This window comes from Ursus arctos, unplaced genomic scaffold, assembly GCF_023065955.2.
Source record: "Ursus arctos isolate Adak ecotype North America unplaced genomic scaffold, UrsArc2.0 scaffold_14, whole genome shotgun sequence".
Taxonomy (NCBI): domain Eukaryota; kingdom Metazoa; phylum Chordata; class Mammalia; order Carnivora; family Ursidae; genus Ursus; species Ursus arctos.
Window position 1 is genome coordinate 31,575,711 of NW_026622808.1, and position 23,754 is coordinate 31,599,464.

Genomic DNA, 23,754 nt, shown 5'->3' on the forward strand with positions numbered 1-23,754 from the left:
GACACCATGAAATGTATAACCTGGGTGTGGGAAAGGCCTTTTTGAGTGGCACACAATCCAGAAGCCACAAATCAGTCTGACTAAGGAAAAACTAAAAAAAAGGGCAATGTGGCCAAAAAAATAAAAAAGAGAAAAAGGAGAAAAAAAAAAAAAAAGAAAATGATAAGGAAAGTCAGAGAGCAGACAATAAACAGGAAAAAAAAATACTGAGCATCACATCAAAGACAAAGAGCGTGTTATATACATTACGCCTATAAATCACTAACTCCTATAAAAGCCAACAACCCACTGGAATAACGGCCTAAAGATTCTGAACCTAGTTTGCAGAAAAATAAATATGAATCGAAATACAAACTGAAAATAAGATGCCCAAATTTTCAGAGAAATGAAAATTAAAACCACACTGAGATGCCATTTTTAACCTAACATATTGTCAGAAGTCCTACAAGGTGAAAACAGCCTGTGGGGAGAAATGAAGATACTCCCTGCTGCTAAGTGTGTGGAATGGGCACGACTCCCACGCAGGGCAATCCAGCGGTGTCTCTGAAGACTGTAAGTGTAGATAAATTCTAATCCAGATATCCGATTTCCAGAAACTCATTTCAGAGGTATATTCATACACCAGCCAAACAGCACATGTGTAAGGTCTTCATCAGAACACTGTTCCTAACAGCACACAATGGAAACACCCTGGAAGTCTGCTCATAGAAACGTGATTAAAGCCCCACGGCAGAAATATCAATGTAATCTCCACGTCTGAAAAAATAAAGCATGTCCACTCTGGAACCATTTCTATTAAGTGAAGAAAAAAAGTAAGGTGCAGAATAGTAAGATAACACGAAACCCGTTTGTCTAGAGAAGGGATGGGGGCAAAATACATTTCTAATGCAAATACCCTTGGACGTGCACTTTAAAAAGGCCTTCGGAGGGAACTTAATTTGTGTACGCTTGACCTTGCCTCCCCCACCACTACCTCCTGCAAAATGCAGTACACTATCAAAACCAGGACACGGATATCGGTACACCCACAGAGCTTACGCGGATGTGTTCAGTTCCACGTGCACTCTGCGAGCGTGTGCGTGCACGTGTGCATGCGCACACACACAGTGCCATGCAATCTGAGCACGTGCAGCTTTACATAACCACTGCTAACAATCAGGACAGATAAGTGTGCCGTTACCACAGGGCTCCCTCACGTCACCCTTTTAGGGCCACCCCCCCTCCCTTTTCTAATCCTTAAATCTCTGGCAACCACTAATCTGCTCTCCATCTCTGGAACATTATCTCAAGAATATTACATAAATGGAATCACACAGTATGTTCCCTTTTGTGTCTGGCTTCTTTCACCCAGCGTAATGCTTCTGAGATGCGCCGGCGGTGCCGCGTTACCGGCGGTTAGCTAGTTCCCTTTTACTGCTGACCACATTCCGCGGTGCGGCTCTACCAGTTTCCCTACTCACCTGCTGCGGTGACAAACACTGGTGCACAGGATTTTTATTAAGATGTGTCACTGTTAGTTCATGGAAACACAGTTAATTCCATCCTGTGACCCTGCTGAAACACTTAACTAGTTCTAGGAGTTGTTTTGGTAGATTCCTTGGAATTTTCTATACAATCATGTCAGATTTATTTCTTCCTTTCTAATCTAAATGCCCTTTTATTTCCTTTCACTTTGTTGTGCTAATCAGAATTTCCAGAACTACAACATTAAGTAGGAGTGGTGACAGCAGGCATCCCTGCCTCCTTCCCAGTTTCAGGGGAAACCACTCAATATTTCATGTTAAGTGTGACGGTACAGGTTTTTTGTAGATGAGGAAGTTGATCAAGTTGAGAAAGTTCTCCCTCTCATCTTTGATGAGCGTTTTATCATAAATGGATGTTGGGGTTTTGTTGAATGCACTTCTGTGCTTATGAATTTTTTTATTTCTTATTTTTTATTATTTTTTGAAGATTTTATTCATTTATTTTAGAGAGAGAGAGACAGCGAGAGGGTGAACACAAGCAGGGGGAGTGGGAGAAGCAGGCTTCCCGCTGAGCAAGGAGCCAGATGCGGGGCTCGATCCCAGGACCCTGGGATCATGACCTGAGCCGAAGGCAGATACTTAATGACTGAGCCACCCACGGACCCCTGTGCTTATGAATTTTTAGACTGTTGATATAGATTATGTTGATTTGGTTTTTGATTACTGAACCAGCCATGTATATCTGGAATAAACTCCACTGGGCTATTGTGTACAATTTTTATATATTGCTGGATATGATATTAATATTTTGCATCTAAGTTCATGATTTACTAGTCTGTAGTTTGTTTTGTATGGTCTCTTGTTTTGGTATCAAATACAGACCTCATAAAATGAATCAGAAGTATTCCCTCCTCTTACATTTTCTGGAAGAGAATGTGTAAAATTGGTGTTAATTATTCTTTAAATATAAGGTAAACCCCTACAGTAAATCCCTCAGGAACTTTTTAATTAAAAAGTCTAATTTTATTAATGGTTATTCAGGTTATCTATTTCATCTTGGTTGAGTTTTGGTAATTTGTGCTTTTCAAGGAATTTTTTCTAAGTTATTGAATCTGGGAGTGTAAAGGTTAGGAGCACTTATATCCTTTTAATGGCTGTAGTGATATCCTCTATTCCTGTTGTTAGTGGTTTGTGTCTTCTCTCTTTTTATCTTTGTCAATTTTGTTCAAGGTTTACCAGCTGTATTGGTATTTTAAGAGCCAGCCCTTCGTTTAATAAACTTCTTGGTTGTTTTCTTGTTTACAGTTTCACTGATTTCTGTTTGCTTTGGATTTATTTCGTTTTTTCCCCCTAGTTTCTTGATATAACAACTTAGACTACTGATTTGAGATCTTTTCTCTACTGTAAACACGTAGAGCCATAAGTTCCCCTCTTAGCACTTGCACGGCTGCATTCTACAAATTTGAGTATGTTGTATGTTCATTTTTATTCAGTTCGTTTTCTTTTTAGTACCCTGAGATCAAGAGTTGCATGCTCCATTGACTAAGCAGGCCAGAGCCCTCATTTTATTTTTAAATTATCCTGTAATAATTTCCTCTTTGACCCATGGATTATTAAGAAGTGTACTCTTAATTTCCAAACGATTAAAGATTTTCCTGTGGTCTTTCTACTACTGATTTCTTTTTTTTTAAATCTTTTTAATTTTTTTTAAAGATTTTATTTATTTGACAGAGAGAGATAGCCAGCGAGAGAGGGAACACAAGCAGAGGGAGTGGGAGAGGAAGAAGCAGGCTCCCAGTAGAGGAGCCTGACACGGGGCTTGATCCCAGGACTCCAGGATCACGCCCTGAGCCAAAGGCAGACGCTTAACAAATGAGCCACCCAGGCGCCCCTCTACTATTGAGTTCTAATTTGATTCCATATGGCTGACCACACATTCTGTTTGATTTTATTTATTTACTTATTTATTTGAAGATTTTATTTGAGAGAGCGCAAGAGAGAAAGAGAGAGCACGAGCAAGGGGGAGGGACACAGAGAGAGGAAGAAGTAGACTCCCTGCTCAGGATCCTAGGATCATGACCTGAGCCGAAGGCAGACGCTTAACTGACTGAGCCACCCAGGCGCCCCTGATTTTAATCTTTTAGATGTACTGAAATTCATTTTAAGACCCAGGATCCATCTTGGCAAATGTTCCATGGGAGCTTGAAAAGAATATATATTCATGCTGCTGTTGCTGGGTGGAATTTCCGTAAACGTCAACTGGATCCTGTTGTATGATGGCACTGTTAAGTTATTCTTTATCTTTGCTAATATTCTGTCCAATAGTTCTATTGACTGCTTAGAGTGGGATGTAAGTCCTGAACCGTAATTGTGGATCTTTCTATTTCTCCTTTCAGCTCTATCATTTTGTTTCATGTATTTTGCAGCTCTGCTTTTTGGCGCATATACATTTAGAATTGCTCTGTCTTCTTGATGGACTGATTCTTTATTCTTTGCTCTGAAGTCCACTTTGACTGGTATTAATAGAGCCACTTAAAATTAATGTTAACATGATACATCTTTTCCCACCTTTTACTTTCAACCTCCCTACGGTCCTTACAATTGATATGCATTTTTCGTAGACAGCATGTACTTGGGTCATTTTTAAATAATCTATTCTTCCAATCTCTCTTTTAATTGTAGTAGATTATTTGCATTTAAAGTAATTACTGATAGGCTAAGACTTATTCTGCCATTTTATTGTCCCCCCCCCCTCTGGCCTTTAATTTTAATTATTTCAAAACAACATAATTTAGTACCAAATGTTTAAACATCCATTATAATTGCTATACTGTGTAATCGGCATTGTTTAAAATGTGATCAGCTACACAAAACTCATCAATTTTTCTTTAGGAAAAAGGTAGCAGAAATCCCAAAGAATGAAGGAGAGACTACTAATGAGAGGTCACGTTTACTAATCTAGCACCATAATTCCAGTCTTAGGCCATCTCAAGTGGCTGGAAGGAGGAAGGGAAGAGGTGAGGATGTTGGAAAAGCATAGTTCTTAACTTGTGGCCCCATTTGTGCTCTCAGACAAGGCAGGATCTAGTGGAGAGGAAAATCGCTGAGGCTGGAATTTCAAACAAAATGGTGGTTTAGATGGTAAGGAGGCCCTCAAGAACAGCAGAACTGGAATATCCAGAAGGAAGTACTGGAGTCTGCTCCATGAACCAGGGGGCTTCGTCCTGGCATCCAAGTCCTTTTGAATGTCTTCTAGTTTTTAGCCAGGTCTGGTATGTCACAGTTCTGAGCCAGATACATTCCCACCACGGTACCAAAAGTAAACCCAAGCAGGAACTGGAGCATGGTGTCGGCGAGGAGGGCATGGAGGGCAGCTGTGTTTTTTATTTTTATTTGTTCCCTCTGTATCTCTTGCCTTCCCCTTTGGGCTACTTGAACATTTTTTAAAATCCCATTTTGACTTTTTGCTTTTGAGGGTATAGTTTTGCTTACTTCCATTTAGGATCTTTTGTTCTCCCTGCTTTTTAAGTACAACGTCTTAGGTATTTCCTTTTCAAACGCTGCGCACCACATCAGATGGCACTATAATTTTTGTTTCAATCATCAAATATGATTTTTAAAATCATGAGGAGGATAGTCCATTTATATTTGCCCCTATTTTTACCCGTTCCATTGTTCTCATTGTTCTTTCATTTCTGAAATTCCAAGCCTCCTCCTCTTATGGTATCTTATCTTTCAGAGAGCGTCCTTTAGCCTTTCTCTAAGGGTATATCTGCTGGCAAAAAAATGCTCTTAGTTTTCCTCCAGGAATGCCGTTACTTGCCCTTTGTTCCTGAAGGATAGTTTTACCAGATATAGAACTTATGGTGGACTGTTCTTTTCTTTTAGCACTTGAAAAACGTTGTGCCGCCTCCTCCCGCCCTCCAAGGTTTCCGGTAAGGAGCACGTTGTCACCTGAACTGCTGTTCCCCAACAGCTAATGCGCAATTTCTCTCTGGCTGTTTTTAAGACTTTTTTTTTTTTTTGTCTTTCATTCGCAGAATTTAATTATAATCTGTCCTGGCGTAGATTTTCTTGGGTTTTTCTCTTTGAGGTTCATTCAGTTTCCTGAATCTGCAGGTTTAGGTCTTTTGACAAATTTGGGAAGTTTTCGGTCATTATTTCTTCCAATAGTTGTTCGGCCTCACATTCTTTCTCGTTTCTTGGGATTCCAATGATACGAATGTTAGATCTTGCATTACTACCCCTGAAGTCTCTGAGGAGTTGCAGTATTTTTTCCAGTCTGTTTTCTCTCTGCTGTTCAGACAGAATAGGTTCTATCAATCTGTGCTCAAGAGTTCACGGATTCTGTTCTCTGACATTTCCAGGGTACTACTGAGTCCATGAGACACATTTTCAAAATCTGATGACCGTATTTTTCCTATCTATTATTTCCATTTTGTGCTTTTTTATAACTTCTATTTCTTTGCTGATATTTTCTAGTTTTTCATTTGTTTCAAGATAATCCATCATTGCTTGTGGAAGCAATTTTATAATGGCTGCTTTAAATCCTCATTTTGTATGTTAGCAGGTAATCACTGTTTAAATTTAGGGTGCATGTTCTGGCTGTAGTATCAGTGACAATTTAGTTTCCAGTGCACTTGTAATGTACTTCTGGCCTGCTGTGTTCTTCTGGCTTCATGAGACTGTCATTCAATCCCCGCTGGTACTTCCAGCAAGGGCTGAAGGCACTTCCCTGGGCCAGGTGGTTCCACTAGGTGGGGGCTGAGTGATGCTGGACCCACAGAATGCAGATTCTCTTGACCAGTTCTCTGGCTGCCCGGTGCTGGCAGACTTTCTGTTCGATCTCTGCCGGTACTGCTGGAAGCAGAAAGCACTTACTTGGCCTTTTTCTGCTGGAGGTAAGGCTATAGGAGGAAACTTCCCAAGGTCCCCTTCTGCTCCTGGATAGAAGGCTAGAAGACACCAGGCCTGTGGGTGTCACTGGTACTGTCACCTGGTGGGAGACTAGGGATAGGTTGTACTGTAGTGCTGTCAGGTGTGGCATGGGCAACAGGTAGGCCCTCATGAGCACTGCTGAGCAGGACTGAGCCCACTGCTGTTGCTGGATATGAGCAGGGAAACAGGGCTTCCCCTTTCCTGGTCTTTTGGCAAGAGAAAGTAGGCTTTTTGTTCTTTCATTTTTCCTTCTCTTCTCCTTCTTCTTTCTTTCTTTTTTTTGGGGGGGTGCCTATGCTCGTTGGTACTTCTAGGTTGTAGGTACTCCCCAGAGCCCAGACCTGGGTACGTGGGAGATTAGAAACAAAACCCAGGGAACTCACTGTGCACTGTCCTTCTTCAAGTCCTGAGCTCCCTACCCAGTCTGCCCTCTTGTTTTCACCTTTCAGATTCCTTTTATAATTGTCTGCTGAATTCTTTTCAGAGTATTTAGCTGCATTTAGAGGAGAGGAGCAAGGAAAAGTGAATCCAGTGGTCTTCTCTCAGCAGATTTTCTAATGTATAGCATTTTGTACTTTTTGATGTTTGAAACCCTACGTATTTTGTCAAAACTGAATTTGCTTTGTTTTCAAAATATGGGGGCACCTGGATGGCTTGGTCGGTTGAGTGTCTAACTTTGGCTCAGGTCATGATCAGGGTGCTGGGGTCCAGCCCTACATTGGGCTCCCTGCTCAGGGGGGACTCTGTCCCTCTCCCTCCCCCTGCTCATGATCTCTCTCTCAAATAAATAAATAAAATATTTTTTAAAATATGAAGGAAAGAAAAACACCATGCAAGGTTGCTAATGTCTTTTTTTCTATAGCAAGCGGAAAGAATACCTTACCAAACGTGTGACTTACCGCCATTAGCCCCAGATCATTATGAACATTTTTCAATAGGCACAAGATTTTTCAGTAAACCACATGTATACAAAGTTGCACTACGATATAAGCATGTTAACATCTCAACCTGTATAAGCAGTTGTCATCCAGTGAAGAACACGTGACATACACATAAGCAGAAACTGCTGTCTCTCACCCAGATGATGCTTCTCCCCATGACCCTCTTCTTTGCCCCAGGGGTCTGTGCCAGTCAACTGCTAGAGACCACCACCCAAACGTCCCCACAGTTTCGAAAAAGAATGCTCAAAACAGAACTTATAACTGCTCCCCAAAGCTTCTCCCCTCTGTTGGATTTTTCCAGTATGTGTGCCTGCTGGGAAACCCAGGCTCAGTGTCAGAGCACCACTTTGACTCCTCTCTCTCTCCACATCCAGTTTTCGAGTCAAGCTGATTAGTTGATTTCACCTGTTCTATTTCCCCTTCACGTCATATTTCACCTGCTACTACTACATAAATCAAGCTGTTGTCACAAGGAGTTTTGCCTTCCATCGTCTGTCCTCCAGTTCCTCTTATCTACTGAGAACAGGTGAGTCATCCCAAAGCCTCCTGTGGGCCACCGTATTGTCACAGGCAGCCACTCTTTTTTTTAAAACATCTTAGGGGGGCATTTGAAGCTTGGGTTCCAAACAACTTTCTAGATTTGTTCTCCCATCATTTCTGGTCACGTATGTACAGATGGCTTGGACATGTATGCTCCACTCACACCCTTCTCTCGAGAAGCCCCCAGATAAATGAGGTAAACAGACATAAGGGATATAAGGTAGCATGAAGTGGGGCATGGAGCCCAAACCATGGCAACCCAATGCCCCGTGTGGACCAGTCACCGAAACAGCAAAATGCCAGAGATGGCAGAGAAAAAACAGTTCCCAGAAGGGAAGAGAAGGGAACACGTGTTTAGGGCGAAGCAGATGTCCTGAGAGGCACACAATGGCAGCAGCCCGGCTACACTTCCTGCAATTGGCTTCCCTGAGCCTCCCTGTCAATAAACACCTTTTTATAAATTTGAGTTCCTCTGAGTATGTTTCCGTTCTTTGAAATTAAATAATCCTTACAAGGGTGGCCCATGAATACTGGTCATTGTTCTTTTACCTAATGTGAGCTCTCTAGGCTTCATAGCTTTGCTTACGTGAGTTCCTTTGCCTGGAAGGCTTTCCCTCGCAATGTTAGATATCCAAGGCTTCCAAACCACCTCCTCCTGGTAGTTTCCGTGATTCACCCCTCTCACCGTTCCTTTCCCCCACCCCAATTAGATCATAACTTGCTGGGCAATCTAACGACAATATCCAGTGCCTGGATAGTGACTGACAGACGGAAAGCACGTTAAGTAAATGAATCTTTATCTAGTTGTACCTACATGGTGTTCAGTAGAGACGGCACTTGAAACATTTTATTAGGTGAATAGATCAGTGAGGTTTGCATTACTTGAATTTTTTTTCTACCACCATGAACTTCTGTTAGCATGAACTAGGATAAACTTTTGAAATAAACGGAACTCTGCACTCATCACCACCTCGAAGGGTATACGGCACGGAACCGGGCAGCAGCAGATCAACAAGACGACACAATCCGATCCACGAGGGCTTGCAGTTCTGCCCCAGCTAGCAGTAAGCAACAGCGCAGAGGACCTGAGTGTGTGTCATCTTGGAGTCACAAATCACAGAGGAGATGGAAGCTTCTTTGCCCATCTCCATTAAAAAAAAAACCCTGTTTAGTCTTCTAGGGTCCTTTCCACTTCCCCTTCCCCTAGAATACACCAATTCTAATTTTAAGAGTAAATGAGTAAAAAATTTCATGAAAATGTACTGAGAGGAATAAATATTAGGGGAAGAGGCTATTTTTTAGACAACACACACGGTTTAAATCCCCATTAAGCAGCTTGTGAATCACGGCCCTTTGTGCTCAAACTGGATTCGGAGGAAAACAAGCTTTTGTAGACCACCAACAATAAGCTCGGGGTGGGGGTGGGGGGGTTGGGAAAGAGAAGAGCCAGAGAAAGACACAGAAGGCAGCCACAAAGACTGTGACAGCTGTTTATTAAGTGCAAGTCTCTCCTTCTCTCTCCTTTCCCTTTCTTTCCCTTCTCCCCACAAATTCTCCACACACATACAGAAAGAGAAGACTAGAATCAAGATTGGGTCAAACATGAAGAACAGGAAAAGAATATTAAATAGCCAGCTTTAAAAGGTTCTTTTTCCACTTGAACAAAAGTAAAATGTTCTCCAAAGCAAAATGGAAAACAGAGCTTGCACCCAGGCTGTGCTACTTAATGAGGAGGTTAGTGCTGATACGCCCGCTGTGAACCCACACCATGGCAGATTTTCAAGCAAGGAAATCAATCAGTTGTGATTGGATGATTTAGGGCTCAGGAATCATCTGGCTCAAACAACAGGGAGCTGAGGGGTGGGAGGATGGGGGATGGAGGGGGCAGGGTGACATGAGGTCAAGTAAGGGGCTCTATTTCTTGTGTCCGCCACCCTCTGATCCCGTTGGCCCACACTCCCAGGCCCCACTATCCGTCATGGCAGCAGACATTCAGGCTGACCTAGCTAGATTCACTTTGTGCACTTTCTCGCCTCACGCCCAGCAACCTTCCAATGCAAAGAATTCAGCTTTCCCCAGGCACACAGACTCCAGTGGTAATAAGCTGCCTAACGCTCCTGCCGGTAATCTGTCACTTTGGTTTCTTCCTTGCTGTCTGCTTGTTCCCCATGGAGGCAAAATTTAGAAACATACCATCACGTGGGGTCTCTTCACACAGGAACGATGGAGTGCTCTGGGTTGCAGTGACCTCAATTTCTTTCTTCCCTGTCAGAGCCGTCTGTCCTGGCTGTTTCTCACCTCCCCGGCAGACCTGGGAGCACGAATCCGTTCCTGTTTCACTAACATCTTCTTGCCCTTTCTCCTTGCTGCTTACTTCAGGAATCTGCTCCAGCTTACCATGCAGACACAATCCAGCAGAGCCCAGCTCCTTCTTCCCAGAGCTGCCGCCGCTGCTGTTGCTGAAGGGGGTCAGTTCTTTCCTCTTGGCCACAGGTTCCTCACAGATGAAAGCAGGCATGTCTTCAGTAGGCAGTTCCCCGGGGATCAATCTGTAGCTATCTGTCTGTTCCTCAGCCACCGTCATGGAGCGCCTTACGGCAGGAGCCCCCACTTTCCTGGGCGTAGGACTTGGCACGGGGCTATTGGTAAGAGGCGGCAGGCCAGAAGAAAGCTCTTCTCGGGCAGGGAGTTCAGGATATTTATCTGCAAGGTTGACAGCTGGGGGAACCGAGAGGTGAGAACATTCTGACAGGGCCCGGCGCATTGCTTTTTTCTGCTGGGGCACCTGGTTGAGCAAAGCCCCCTCCTCGGGAGAACTCAATCTCTCCAGCTCCTTCTCATGGTCTCGGTCATGAGAGCTGGCATTTACATACTCCTGGGGGAACTCCACCATAGTGATCGGTGGGATGGCAGTGGGTGAAGGCTCCACTGTGGGGGCTGGGCATGCGATAGCCACCGGTGGGGAGGACTCACATTCAGGCAGCCTGGAGTTATCCTTCACTACCCCAGGTACCCGGCAGCTGGCGGTGATGCCATTCTCCTTTCCTGGAGTTGCCTCCCTCAGGCCCTGAGCCACTGGATGAAAGTTGGGGTTCCAAACACTGGTTTCTTGCTCCTTAGCATACCGGGTGGGGATGTCAGCAGCCGCAGGGAAATCCAGATCTGGCTGGCTCTTGGTCTCTGGCCCATTCTTCCCTGCCACCATCCCCTGAACTGTAGAGGCTTTGTTCTTGTCTGAACCCTCTCCGGGTCCCACATGGAACCCGGCTGTCTTCTGGTGGACTGAGTTCCCCTCCGAGGAATGGCAGGTTTCTGAAATCACATACCTGCTCTCAAGGTGACCCGAGGTTGCTTGATACTCCTTGCCCTGCCCTTCAGGGCTGCGCTCTTTGTCTAGCTGCCCCTCGAAGAAGCAGAGCTTATTCTGCTCCAGGAAGCCGGCATTCTTTACAAGCCCGTCTTTCAGCCGCCCGTCCATGCTGACGTTCAGTCCAATTTCATTCAGTTTGCCCTCTGTCCTCTGCCACTCAAATCCAGCTTGGCTGATTTCTTTTGGGGGGTCCATTCGGCACTCTGCAGGCTGGCCCTGACAGAGCTGGCCGTAAGCAGCAGTGCGAGAGGCAGACTGCTTGTCTGAGAGCGACATCGTCTCTTCGACTGCTCTCCCCCCGCGCTCCTGGAGCTCTAACACCACCTACGATCACACAGAGCTGGCAGTGACATCACACCAAGTCCCCAGTACTCATGACAAAACCTATTTTTCCCCCAAAGCTCCTCTTTCCTCCAGCAGCTGGGTGCTAACATATTTACTAGTGTGAACGAAAGAATGAAAGAGAAAGAGAAAGGGAAGAAACTGCTACTTTCTGCACAATCAAATGCCACTGTTAAACTGAAAGTGTAATTTCCTGTTAGCTAGCACTCTGTTTAGATCTGCAATTTACAACACGGTAGGGGGCCAATCTGGGTACTGAGGATAGTAATTACTCAGCTCTTACTGATATAGATACATGAATACCCACACGTTCACTTATCTGACACTATGCCCACACTTCCCCATTCACCCACTCGAAAAACGTTTTAAAAATAGGCAAGACTCATTTGCTGATTCCCAGTCATAACCCTTCGAGAACAATGATTTCAGAAAATGGCTCAAAATTTCACTTAAAAAAGACCTTAATGTAGTATCAAAACTGGAGGCGTTCATTTCTCAGAGCACGAGTGGGCTTGCTGTCATAGCAACTTATCAAATTCATTTGAAAACTGACGAGTGGAGTCCCTCAAAGCCCGGGGAGAGCTTCATCTGTGGCTCTGCACCGTGGCAGAGTTTAATGAAGGGCTCCTTCACAGATTTCAGGAGTCAGGGCTTTGGAGACGTATATCCCAGTTACAAGACACTTGTGTGACAACATATCCCCCTTGCACTTTGACTCCTGACCCTGCTCCCCTCTGGTTCCTTGGACAAGCTGCCTCCCTCCCTCCTGCACCAGCCCTGCTCTTTCCAGCCAGCCGACTGCTAAGTTGCCATGTGAACACACAGGGGCCAGTTCATTTTCCCCCGACCTGAGGAGCACGGGGACCCTGGCAATCTGTGACAGGGCCCACGGCCCCGATTTAATCCAGCAAGGTCCTTTGCTGTGCTGGCCTTTGAGTTTATAAACTGTACATTCAGGACTGAAGGATCCATAAAAGAAAATTCTTGAAAAAGAAAGTTACACTGAAAGGACTGGCCATACTCTACCTCGAACAGAGCTGATTTTGGTTGCTTCCCCTGTAAGTCACCATCATGTGCTAACACAGGATACCATGAAATATTCTATCAAGAATACACGGGATGCCTTTTTCCAAGACTAAGGAAAGTCAGACTGCACTGATCTGGTTATAGTTTTTTAATAATGCTTTTAGAACAAGCGGGCAAGTTAAGATTGCTCTCTTTGATCTATAAAACGTGACGAGTTAACCAAACCCCAGACCAGGGAAGTTTCCTTAACTGGAGCCTCTGTCTCCAAGCACCGCTTCTCTACTACTCACACCATGCACGTAACTTCTCTCAAGTCCCCAACTATAGTGCAGGAACCAACTGTGTATGCCTTCTATGGTACTTAACGCTGGGCTCCGTTCATGGTCAGGAGTGGTGGCGTTGAAATACTCAAAAATGTGCATTTCCATTTAGCCTTTGTCCTGAACATAAACTGAGCCTCTTGTTCCTCTTGACCTTAAGCAGTTTAGCAGCAGTCCATGTGAAAGCCAACAAAGTTTCACTGTCAAGGAACCAAGGTCATCTCATTCTACCGCAAAACTCCCACCAAGGAAAGGGAAGGAAAGATGCATAATGAAATGAAGGGGGTGCCAGAAGGCTTATGATTCTACTAAGTACTTGGGGAAAATGAAAAATGAGTCTTGCGTACAGCTTGGTGATGAAATAAAGCTGAATCTTGGCTTTCTGATACACAAACATTAAAGTGAATGATATAATTAAGTATGTATAATATATGATGAAAGTTATGAAAGTCTGATGGAAGGCTGTTGTTGCAACGCTGTCCAAACAAGCCAGAGGCAAATTTTAGAAAATACCTTAGATATCAGGTGTACCTCAACAACCCCAACCACTCAGAAACTAATCACTCCCAGCCCCCAACACACATGCGTAGCCTCAATTCACTGACACCGTCTACCTTTGGTTTGTGGGGGAAAAAAATAATTTGGCTTGGAGTCAGAAGACCAGGTTTTAAAATCTTTCTGTGCCACTTACTAGTTACCATTCTGACTACCGCACTTAACTGCTCCTAGCTTCAGTTTCTTCATCCATAAAATGCAGGGAATCTTGAAGGTGGTTTCTGGTCTCTTGGTTTTAACACTCTTCCATCTCAATGAAAAGGCTGAAATGTGCATCAAGGAATCACAGGTCTGTCCCTATGTCCCTATGTCCAACGTTTAACTTGGGGCTCCAGGGGCCAGTATGCTCAGTGGACCCCGCCGCTCCCCATGCGAGGGTGCTGCCTGTTGGAAGAGGCATGACTAGGGAACGTAGCAGCACATCTGACGAGACAACTCAGCTCTCTGAGCTGGCTGCCGTATTCTGAAGGGGTGGAGAGAACCCAGGTGAAGAACAAGCATGGGCACTTGTTTCTCAGAGTCCAGTGACGGTGAATTCTAACCAGCCTCTCCACACCCTCCCACTGGCACTGATGACAGACACAACAAACAAAGCTCAGGCAATAACAAGAGTTGCCAGTCCTGGGTACCTTCACATCCCACATATCCTGTCTCAGTGACTCTATCTATAAATAGCAAACTGCAAAGTCAGCCAAAGACCAGGAGCAGGAACCAGGAGAATGAAGCTGGCCGGTCACAAAGAAGCACCCAGTCTGGACCGGAAGTTATTACTTATCTGACACATGGTCAGCTGGAAGAAGACAATGATGTGGCATCTGGCCACGGCACCAAGCAGAGACCTGAGTTCTAAGGCTCAAGGGTCAGAGAGCTGAAGGGGCAATCTGAGGGGTCAGTGGCCAAGAGGTGTAAGCCCAGACAGGAAGTCCAGAGTACAGGTGAGTGCCCGAAACACCATGTCGGCTACATGCTCAAGCTGACACGTAAGCTTGGTGTCACCACGGGGTCTGAGTATAACAGGAGAACATAAGGCATAATATGGGGACGGCCACAGAATCCACCCCTTGTGTAGGGGTGAAGTAATATAAAAAACATTTAACACAGACAATGTACCCTCTGATGCTAGCTAAAAAAAACCAAAACAAAACACTAAGAAAATGTATTCACATATGAAGTAGGTTTTACCACTTCCAGTAGGGAATTTGATGTGAAAGGATAAAACGTAAATCCCTGGACTGGAAAATTACTGCATGAGGTCCCCTCTAACAAAAGTAGGCAAAAATAAATCACCACTGCCAAGAAACACCATACAAACCCCAATTTCAATAATTAACAAATAACAGAAAAAGAAAAGCTAGCTAGCTCTCAAAATGTGAGGCATTGCCTAAAGAAAATAACATCCTATTCTCCCGATCTCTGAGGACAAGGATCATTTTATTCTATTTTTATACTTTTGTTATTATTTTTTTAGTTTTTATTTAAATCGCCCGATGCTCATCCCAAGTGCCCTCCTTCATCCCCATCACCTGCTTCCCCCATCCCTCCAGCCCCTTCTCCCCTCTGGTAGTTTGTTCTCTGTAGTTAAGAGTCTGTTTCTTGGTTTGTCTCTCTTCCCCCCCCCCTTTGCTCCTTTGTTTCTTAAATGGGTAAGGATCATTTTGTGAAAACAGTACTGCAAGGACAATGAACTATCTGCCACAGGACAGGCTCAGAACGCTGCAACTCTAACTTCATCTTCCATTTTACAGAAGAGCAAAGGGGATCTAGCGGGGGCAGGGGGGAATGGAGTGGTTGGTCTGAGCTCACATGGTGAGTTAATGGAAAAGCTGCATGGAAGATGCTTGGGTTCTGACCACCAGCCTTTCCACATCGCTGAGCAGAACTTCATCTAAGTCATTGGGTGCGTCTCCTTTTCATTGTTTCTGTTTTGCTCAGTGAAGACAAGTCCTGCAGGCTTTAATTTATAATACCTGTCATTTACCTTTCTGTGCTCAATTCAAAACTTCCAAGTTAATATACAGTATGTATACACGTATGTGCTTGGGGGGAAAGGCAAGCTTGAAACAAAGGAGAAAAAGCAGCAATGCATTTCGTTTTAGTGTCTACTTTATACCTTCATCATGGTCTTGCTTTGTTTTAATTATGCAAAGAATGAGGGAGGAGTAACTTCTTCCTTAGCAATCTTCGGTTATTAGTTTCCATTCTCAAGAGAACTTCAATTTATGTTATGATTTTGTATAGTGCCTCAACACTGTGAGCTTCCCCTCGTGGTGCTAGAACAGGCACCCAGGTACTGCTTCAGCAAGAACAAGTGGAGATCCAGAGACTCTTACACAGGGAAAGGGACAGAGTGGCTTAATACATACCAAGGAAGAGATCAGACGGAACAAGAATTAGCGGGTTTAAAGATGTTCAAACGAGGTGGATGCTACCTGGATCACGAAAGATGGGGAAATCCTAGCACAGAAGACTTAGTAAAATCTGAGGACGGCTCTATCAGTGCTCTGGTCCAATTCAGAATTACAGTCATAGTTTCACTCAGGAATTCACATTCACCCACAGGATACGGCTGTAGCAAGAACTCAAACCTCCCCAGCCACTCTGATCCTTTACCAAGTTCGTAGATGAGGAACTTACATCAAGTCTTAAAAGGCTGAGCACGTCCAGGCAAAAATAAATGTACTTAGGGACCAGAAGGCTTCAATTCTAGACTCAGCTGCCACTGGAATTCCTTTCCTCTACGTTCTACTGCTATTCCTATAGAACTCACTTCACCTCTGTGAAGTCTCCCAGACCCTCACCCCCAAACGGACTCATTCATGTTTTTACAACATCACAAGTGCTCTACTCCGTCTTAGGATTCGGCAACGACACCATAATCTTTTACTTATGTGCCTTTCCTGGGAACTACCAGAAAGTGAGAAAATGACCAGTCCATTTTTGCCATAGGGGTGCCCAGATACAATTAAGTAGGCTCTCAGAAAAGTTCTCTCAGTGGAAGGATGAATGGATTCCTTTTATACGGACTTTGTATCACTTGACCTGACCCTTCCCATCCTTAAACTCATGTAGAGAGGTTCCAACTTGGAAGGTCCTTTGGGTTAAAGACATTTACGTTCCAGTCTGAGTCTAAGGAAAGTGCAGAGATTCCCATGTGTCCGGTCAGTAGGTGGCTTCTAAAGCTCCTTCATCAGGTCACATAACGACGTGTCTAGCCTCCAAGAGTGTTGGCACAACTGGCAGGTCTCTGATCTCAGCAGATGCACTGGCAGATGTTTCTGGTTTTGCCTGTGCCTTGAGCTAGTACTCAACCTGTTCAGGGCCGTGGTTTTGATACGTTCCACAACTGGTTTCTCTGCATCTTTCCTATCCGTTACCAAGGCAACGAAGCTACTTTCCAGATTGACCAAATGTTCCCTGTTATTGTCTCCAGGAAACAATTTCTAATAAATTATCATTACAATGACAGTCGATAATTCTACTGATGATGATGACTGATGACACTCTTTACTAATAAAACCCGAAGGGGACAAAGTTACAATCTAAGTTTCTTACCTGGAAGGAAATGACGTTTGTGTTTATATGCACATACTTACATGCAATAACATTTCAAAGCCATATTCTACTGAATTTCAGACACATTTCTTAGTACACGTTTAACTCGAGAAAACTGTGATTCTCCCTGATTAAGTTTCAAAGAGTGGGAAGCAAACAGGATCAAAAAACTGAAGCTAGCAATCTAACTTATGTGACTCCCCATAAAGACAAATCACATACTGGGACCCACAAAATGGAGGCCGGGCTCACATCACAAATCTCAAGTCTAAAAATCTAAGTCTAAACTTTTGGGAAATGCCTCACTGTCAAGGAAACCTAACATATACCAATCACAACCCTCCAACTCAGCTTTAGCCAGCTTACCTTACCCTAGAAAATAGGACCTGCTGCTCGCCTTATAAGGAAGTCTCCAACCGCTTAGTCAGGCTGTGATGCAGTGCCTCTTGTAATGCTCTATAAAACTCGCTCTTGCCCAAAATTCCTCGGGAAGTGTGCCTCTGCTTCTTAAGCACTGTACTTCCCCAATCCACGGACTGATTTCCTTTGAATAAAGGACAGCAAACTCCTTACTAAATTGTATTGTTTTTGTCATTTGACACCCAAAGCATTAAAATGTTTATAGATGAAAAGTCCCCCAAGAAGTAGGCCTTGGAAATTCTAACCCTTTGTTCTTTTAGCATAGTACTGACCCTCCACGGCCTCCATGAAAAAGAAAAGAGAATCATCCAACTAAAATAGGTAAACCCACCCTCCCCCCTCATCTCCTCCATCATAAAGTCTAAGATCTTCTGCTTATTGAGGCAACGCAAGGGCTCCCAGGCCCTTCAAGAGCTGATATTCTTCCTCTCAATCTCATCTCAAAATGTTTCACAGATCTCCCTGATTCCCAATTTGACTTATATGCCAGTCACTCCAAAATGTTTGCTACTTCTCAAATATTCCACGCACTTGGACTTCGCTATGCCTTCACACGGTCTTGTCCCCTAGAATGCTTTACTCGCCTTTGCTCTACAAACTCAGAGCTCGTATTACAGAACTTCTCTCACTGGAGTAAATTATGTTTGTGTGTTTATCTCCCCACTCTAGAATCCTTGAGGAGTAGAGGCTGTATCATTAATCTACCCTCAGAATGTGGGAGTAGGGGCGCCTGGGTGGCTCAGTCGCTGGGCGTCTGCCTTTGGCTCAGGGCATGATCCTGGCGTTCTGGGATCGAGCCCCACATCGGGCTCCTCTGCTGGGAGCCTGCTTCTCCCTCTCCTACTCCCCCTGCTTGTGTTCCCTCTCTCGCTGGCTGTCTCTGTCAAATAAATAAAATCTTTTAAAAATAAAAAATAAAAGAATGTGGGAGTAATGTTACCTGGCGTCTGCTGAATGAAAGGATGAACTAAATACTAAAAAGTCCAATCACCTTGAGTGTCCACTATTTACAGAGCACTAGGCAATGTTTGTATAACAATTACATTTTTGTCTAAACTTAAATTACCATCACTGCTAAACAGTTTAAAAACTAACAATTTCAATCTGCTCACAGCTGAGATGACCTGCTTCGACATCTTAGGTTAAAATAAGGGGTAAGGGCAGGGGCGCCTGGGTGGCTCAGTTGGTTAAGCTTCTGCCTTCAGCTCAGGTCATGATCTCACGGTCCTCTCGTCAGTCTCCTTGCTCAGAGGGGACTCTGCTTCTTCCTCTCCCTTGCCTGCAGCTTACCCTGCCTGTGCTCTCTCTCAGTGTCAAATAAATAAAATCTTAAAAAAAAAGGGGGGGGGTAAGGGAAATAAAGGGAAATACAATAATGGGAAGACCTCTTTATTGTCCACTTCATATTTTATTTTATCTTATTATTTTTTAAGATTTTATTTTTCAGTAATCTCTACACCCAACACGGGGCTCAAACTTAGAATCCCCAGATCAAGAGTTGCATGCTCTACCAACTGAGCCAGCCAGGCACACCTGTCCACTTCATATTTTAAAGAAGTAAATATTACTGCAACATCAAAAATCAGAAGCTAAACTGTTTCTCATTTGGTTTCTGAATCCTCCGATGCTATTGTCACCAGGGGATAAAAGGGACTGGTGAGGGAAGTGTGAGGGGAAGAACCTCATTTTTTAAAGTAGAAAAATTAATATTTGCTGGATTCATTTCAAAGAATATTTACATGCACTGGTTCAAATGAGGCAAACGGTAGCCCAGGATTCTTTGAGGGTTAAAAAGAGTTTAAGACAGTGCTGAGCAGACAGTGCTGAGCATCAAAAAATGGTAGCATTTTTAGTTGTATGACATATAGAATTTCCCATTAAATGTCTTAATATACAGAGATTTAAAAAAAAAAAAAAAGCCAGAGAATGAGCAGGTAGGTGGGAAGAAAGCAGCAGAAAAAAGATATTACCAAGTAGATACTTCTCCAGTTGTAACACTGTAGCAAGTTTTAAGATTACAAACGGTTTTTTCATCTGCTGAGCATACTTTATTTATGAAACTGTTAGGATCTGGGGTTTATAAATTACTTTGAGTTTCATGCCAAGAGAACTTCCCACCATAAACTGACATTCCCAGCTGTTGGAAGAAGGGCTCAAGCAAACTAAAGAAAAAGAAATGAAGCCCCAAAAAAGGAGGCCATGTTCTAACTATGGCAAAGGGAAGGGCCTGTCTACCGGGATCCATGGTGACCGTCTCACTCCCAGGATGACATGCCGGGTGCACTGTCACTCACAGCTCTACCTGGCTGCCAGGGAAGCAACTGGTGTGAAGTGACAGCACAGACTTGAGTCCAGCAGAGGGTCATCCTTTCACACCTGCTCTTCCATTCATAAAGAACAGTCCCACGGGAGGTCCTTTTCTGACAAAGTGAGCTTAGATTTCCCAAAGTATCACAAGCCTCCCTGCCTAGAACATGCAGAGTATGTGACAAAATCTTCTGCTAAAGTTTCCGTAAATTTGAGACTGGCATGAAAACATAACAGGAGAGGAAACAGTGAGAGCAAATAGTTAGCAATATAGTCACTTTCCGTATTTCCAAAGAGGATAAGACTGGGAAAAGAGAATTCATTTAGGGGCACCTGGTGGCTCAGCTGGTTGAGTGGCAGACTCTTTTTTTTTTTTTTAAAGATTTTATTTATTTATTTTTCAGATAGACAGCAAGTGCACAAGCAGGGCGAGAAGCAGGCAGAGGGAGAAACAGGCTCCCTGCTGAGCAAGGAGCCCAATGTGGGACTCGATCCCAGGACCCTGGGATCATGATGTGAGCCGAAGGCAGACACTTAATCAACTGAGCCACCCAGGCATCCCGAGCAGCTTCGTGTTGGCTCAGGTCATGATTTCTGGGTTGTAAGATCAAGCCCCACATTGGGCTCCACGCTCAGTTCGGGGTCTGCTTGTCCCTCTCCCTCTGCTCCTTTCCCCCCTCTCAAATAATTAAATGAAAATAATTCATTTATGATTTTTAAAATGTCATTAGGTGGCATATGTAGGTAAAGCTCAAAACTAGCTGTTAGGGAAAACACATGAATAAATCAAACATAGTCTCTGCCTGGAGAATAAAATGCTAGACAGAGCCAAAAGACCTAGATCCCAATCCCAAATTAGCCTCTGATTCAAAACTTACGTCCTCATGAGGTATTTCCATTTCTCTACCTAAAAAAGTACAGTTAGTACTTAGATATTGAAATAAAAAAATACAATGACTAATTGTTCATCTTTATCTGTTTCTTTTTAAGAACCTAAAACTTCTGGAAGGTTCCTGAGGCAAGAATGAGAAAAGCACAGGCGTTAATGTCAGAAAGACTTGGGTTCAAATTCTACCTCTGACACTATACTATCTGCATGACTTTCACATGGAGAGGCGCCATTTTCTCATCTGTAAAATGGAAAGAATACTTCCTAACATTGTTTGGTGTGTGTGTGTGTGTGTGCGTGTGACTACCTACCTATCTACCTATGTATCGACAGATAACTAGCACGTGGTATTCACTCAAGAGATGGTAGTTGCTATTAATCACTGGCAATCTGGGGGCAGGCAGTTAACACAAATGATCTGAAGTGAAGACAAAGGAAACATTTAACAAGGCCAGGTCTAGAACAGTCATGGATGAAACCTCAGAGCCGACACAACCAATGGTACTTGAATACGAGAGGCCGCCCTGCCTAGTCCCCTATCACAAATCACTATACTCCCCATTTCACTCATTCCCTGCCTCAGAGCCCCAGGCTTGCCTAAAGCTCTGTATCTGCACATTCACCTGCTTCCTGGACATCTTGGAAGAAGACTTACTAGAAATCTGCAAGGAAGATCTTCTTACTGGAAGATTTACATGAAGAAAACATCAAAATACCAGCGAGGGAAGAGGGCACACAAACCCTAACATATGAGGTTACCGAACATGGCACAGTACTGTATGGTTGGACAGAAAACCTCACCATACAAGACATCACCTCTCCCCAGGATAACCAATACATTTAATGTGATTCAAGAAAAACGCTGACTGAAGTTTTGTTTCTCTTTTTACAAAACTATACAAGTCAATTCTCAATTTTATACGTAGGAATAAATAGGCAGAAGGGTCAGGAGAACTCTAAAAAACAGTCATAGGGTGAAGAGTGGGACTAGACCTCTAAGATACAACAATATACCATTATACCCACACTGTGCTACCGAAGCCTCAGTGGAAACACCAATGGATCAGGAAACAGCAAATACACACAGGAATATAGAGCCTGACAAAGGTGGTACTTCAGCGGGGGACAGATTAGACACACGTTGGTAGATGACCAAGAAATCCTACATCACATCTCCACACACACACACACACACACACACACGCACACGCACACGCACACACATACCCAGCCAACTCTACACTGATCAGAAATCTAGAATGTGAAAAATTAAAAACAGAAGTTATTTTTACAAACTGAGAGCAGGGATGGATGGATGCTTAACTGACTGAGCCACCCAGGCGTCCCTAAACGAATTCTCTTTTGCCAGTCTTCTTCTTGCAAATAGGGAAGTGAATATATTGCTAAACTATATGCTCTTTTATAAACTTGGTGATACATAAGGAAGTCACTAAATAAGTAAAATACAAAATAAATCTATGCCAAGAAATAAATGTTCACCTATAAGATCAGCACATATAATAACAAAAACTACGCACTAGTGGAGAAAGTACAGGGGAGCCAGTAAGGGTATTTGCCGAGTGTGAGCATATCTCTGTGGCCCTATGAGGAACAGTGTGGCAACACCTGTCAAAATTACCAATACACAGTCTTCAAGCCAGAGAGTCTGCTCCAGAGTCCCTTATTACACAGGTATACTAGCACAAGTATGACACTGTGTCTATACAAGGACAGTCTTGTATAGAAGAAAAACTAGGAACACCAAAATGTCCACCAATAAAGAGGTGGTAAAATATGTTAGGGTATACCCACATGATGAAAATACTGTACAGCTATTAAATAAAAATGAGGCCCCCTTCTTTGTACTGATTTGTAAAGACCTTTAAAATAATTGTTAAGTTTATGGGGCACCTGGGTGGCTCAGATGGTAAAGCGTCTGCCTTCGGCTCAGGTCATAATCTCCAGGTCTTGGGATTGAGCCCCGCATCAGGCTCCCTGCTCAGTGGTGAGCCTGCTTCTCCCTCTCCCTCTGCCTCTCCCCCTGCTTGTGCTCTCTCTCTCAAATAAATAAATAAGAAACTAAAGAAAAAAAATAATTGTTACATTTACAAAAGCAAGGCACACACCAGTACGTATGGCAGGTCTCATTTGTATAAAATCCACAAATATATATGTCATTGCTTCTTTATGCATGAACTCTCTGGGAGGATGTATAAGACACTGTTAACACTGGGTGCCTCTGGAGAGGGAAATTTGGATGGGGACTGATGGACGGAGGCAGACTTACGTTTCAGTGCACACCCTTTCACACCATGGGAATGTACGGATTCAAAATCACCAAAAAAAAAAATTTATTAAAAAAAGTAAAGACTATCCTTAGGGGAAAGGTGTGATAGAATTATAGAAGCAACAATAACTTTTCCCTGAAATCCACCATTCTCTCCTCAACCACTCTGCAAGGCCACCCCTAACAACACATCTCTGAGCTTGGCCTGGCCAAGGCACGGCCCTGAAAGTTCTGAAACGTCTGCTTTGCTTACTCAAGAACCAAAACAAATCCTCTTGCTACATTTCTTTGGAAATCCTTAGCAAAAAGAAATGGCTAGCATTCAGAAAATTTACATGTCACCCTTTGCATCACTGTTGAAACTGAAGAACCAGTCTAAAAACTAACGCTAAAGAACTGGATAGAACAATGGAAATTCTAATGAACCCTGGAAAGCCCTCTATATATGGCTTCATTTTCTGCCTCAGCAATAGGGTAGCTAATAGAAGAAAGATAAAAACAGAAGAGATGAGAATGTCTTATGCAGATAACGACCTTTAGCATTCTCTACTCACACAGCACATATTCCTTACTGGGTATAAAATTCATGCAAAGCACAAGCTTTACCCAAAACAAAAAGTCCGTATCATGCAGCACATCATCCCTGACAAAGTCTGTCCAAAACCCTAAGGCCAACTGGTGTTTTTTGTTGTCGTTTTTTGTGTTTTGTTTTTAATTTCTGGAGTTAGTAGCTGCATCATGCAAGGTGACAAACAGCATCGTCTGTAGGGTGTAAAAGCTCAAAGGCTAGGAAACGTTTTTTGA

At 43.5% G+C, this 23,754-nt stretch overlaps 1 protein-coding gene across 28 annotated transcripts in view; it reads right to left on the reverse strand.

Annotated features, from left to right (window-relative positions):
- Positions 1–23,754, reverse strand: part of MAP4 (microtubule associated protein 4) — a 178,966-nt gene that overhangs the window by 22,046 nt on the left and 133,166 nt on the right. The gene's annotated exons all lie outside the window — the stretch shown is intronic.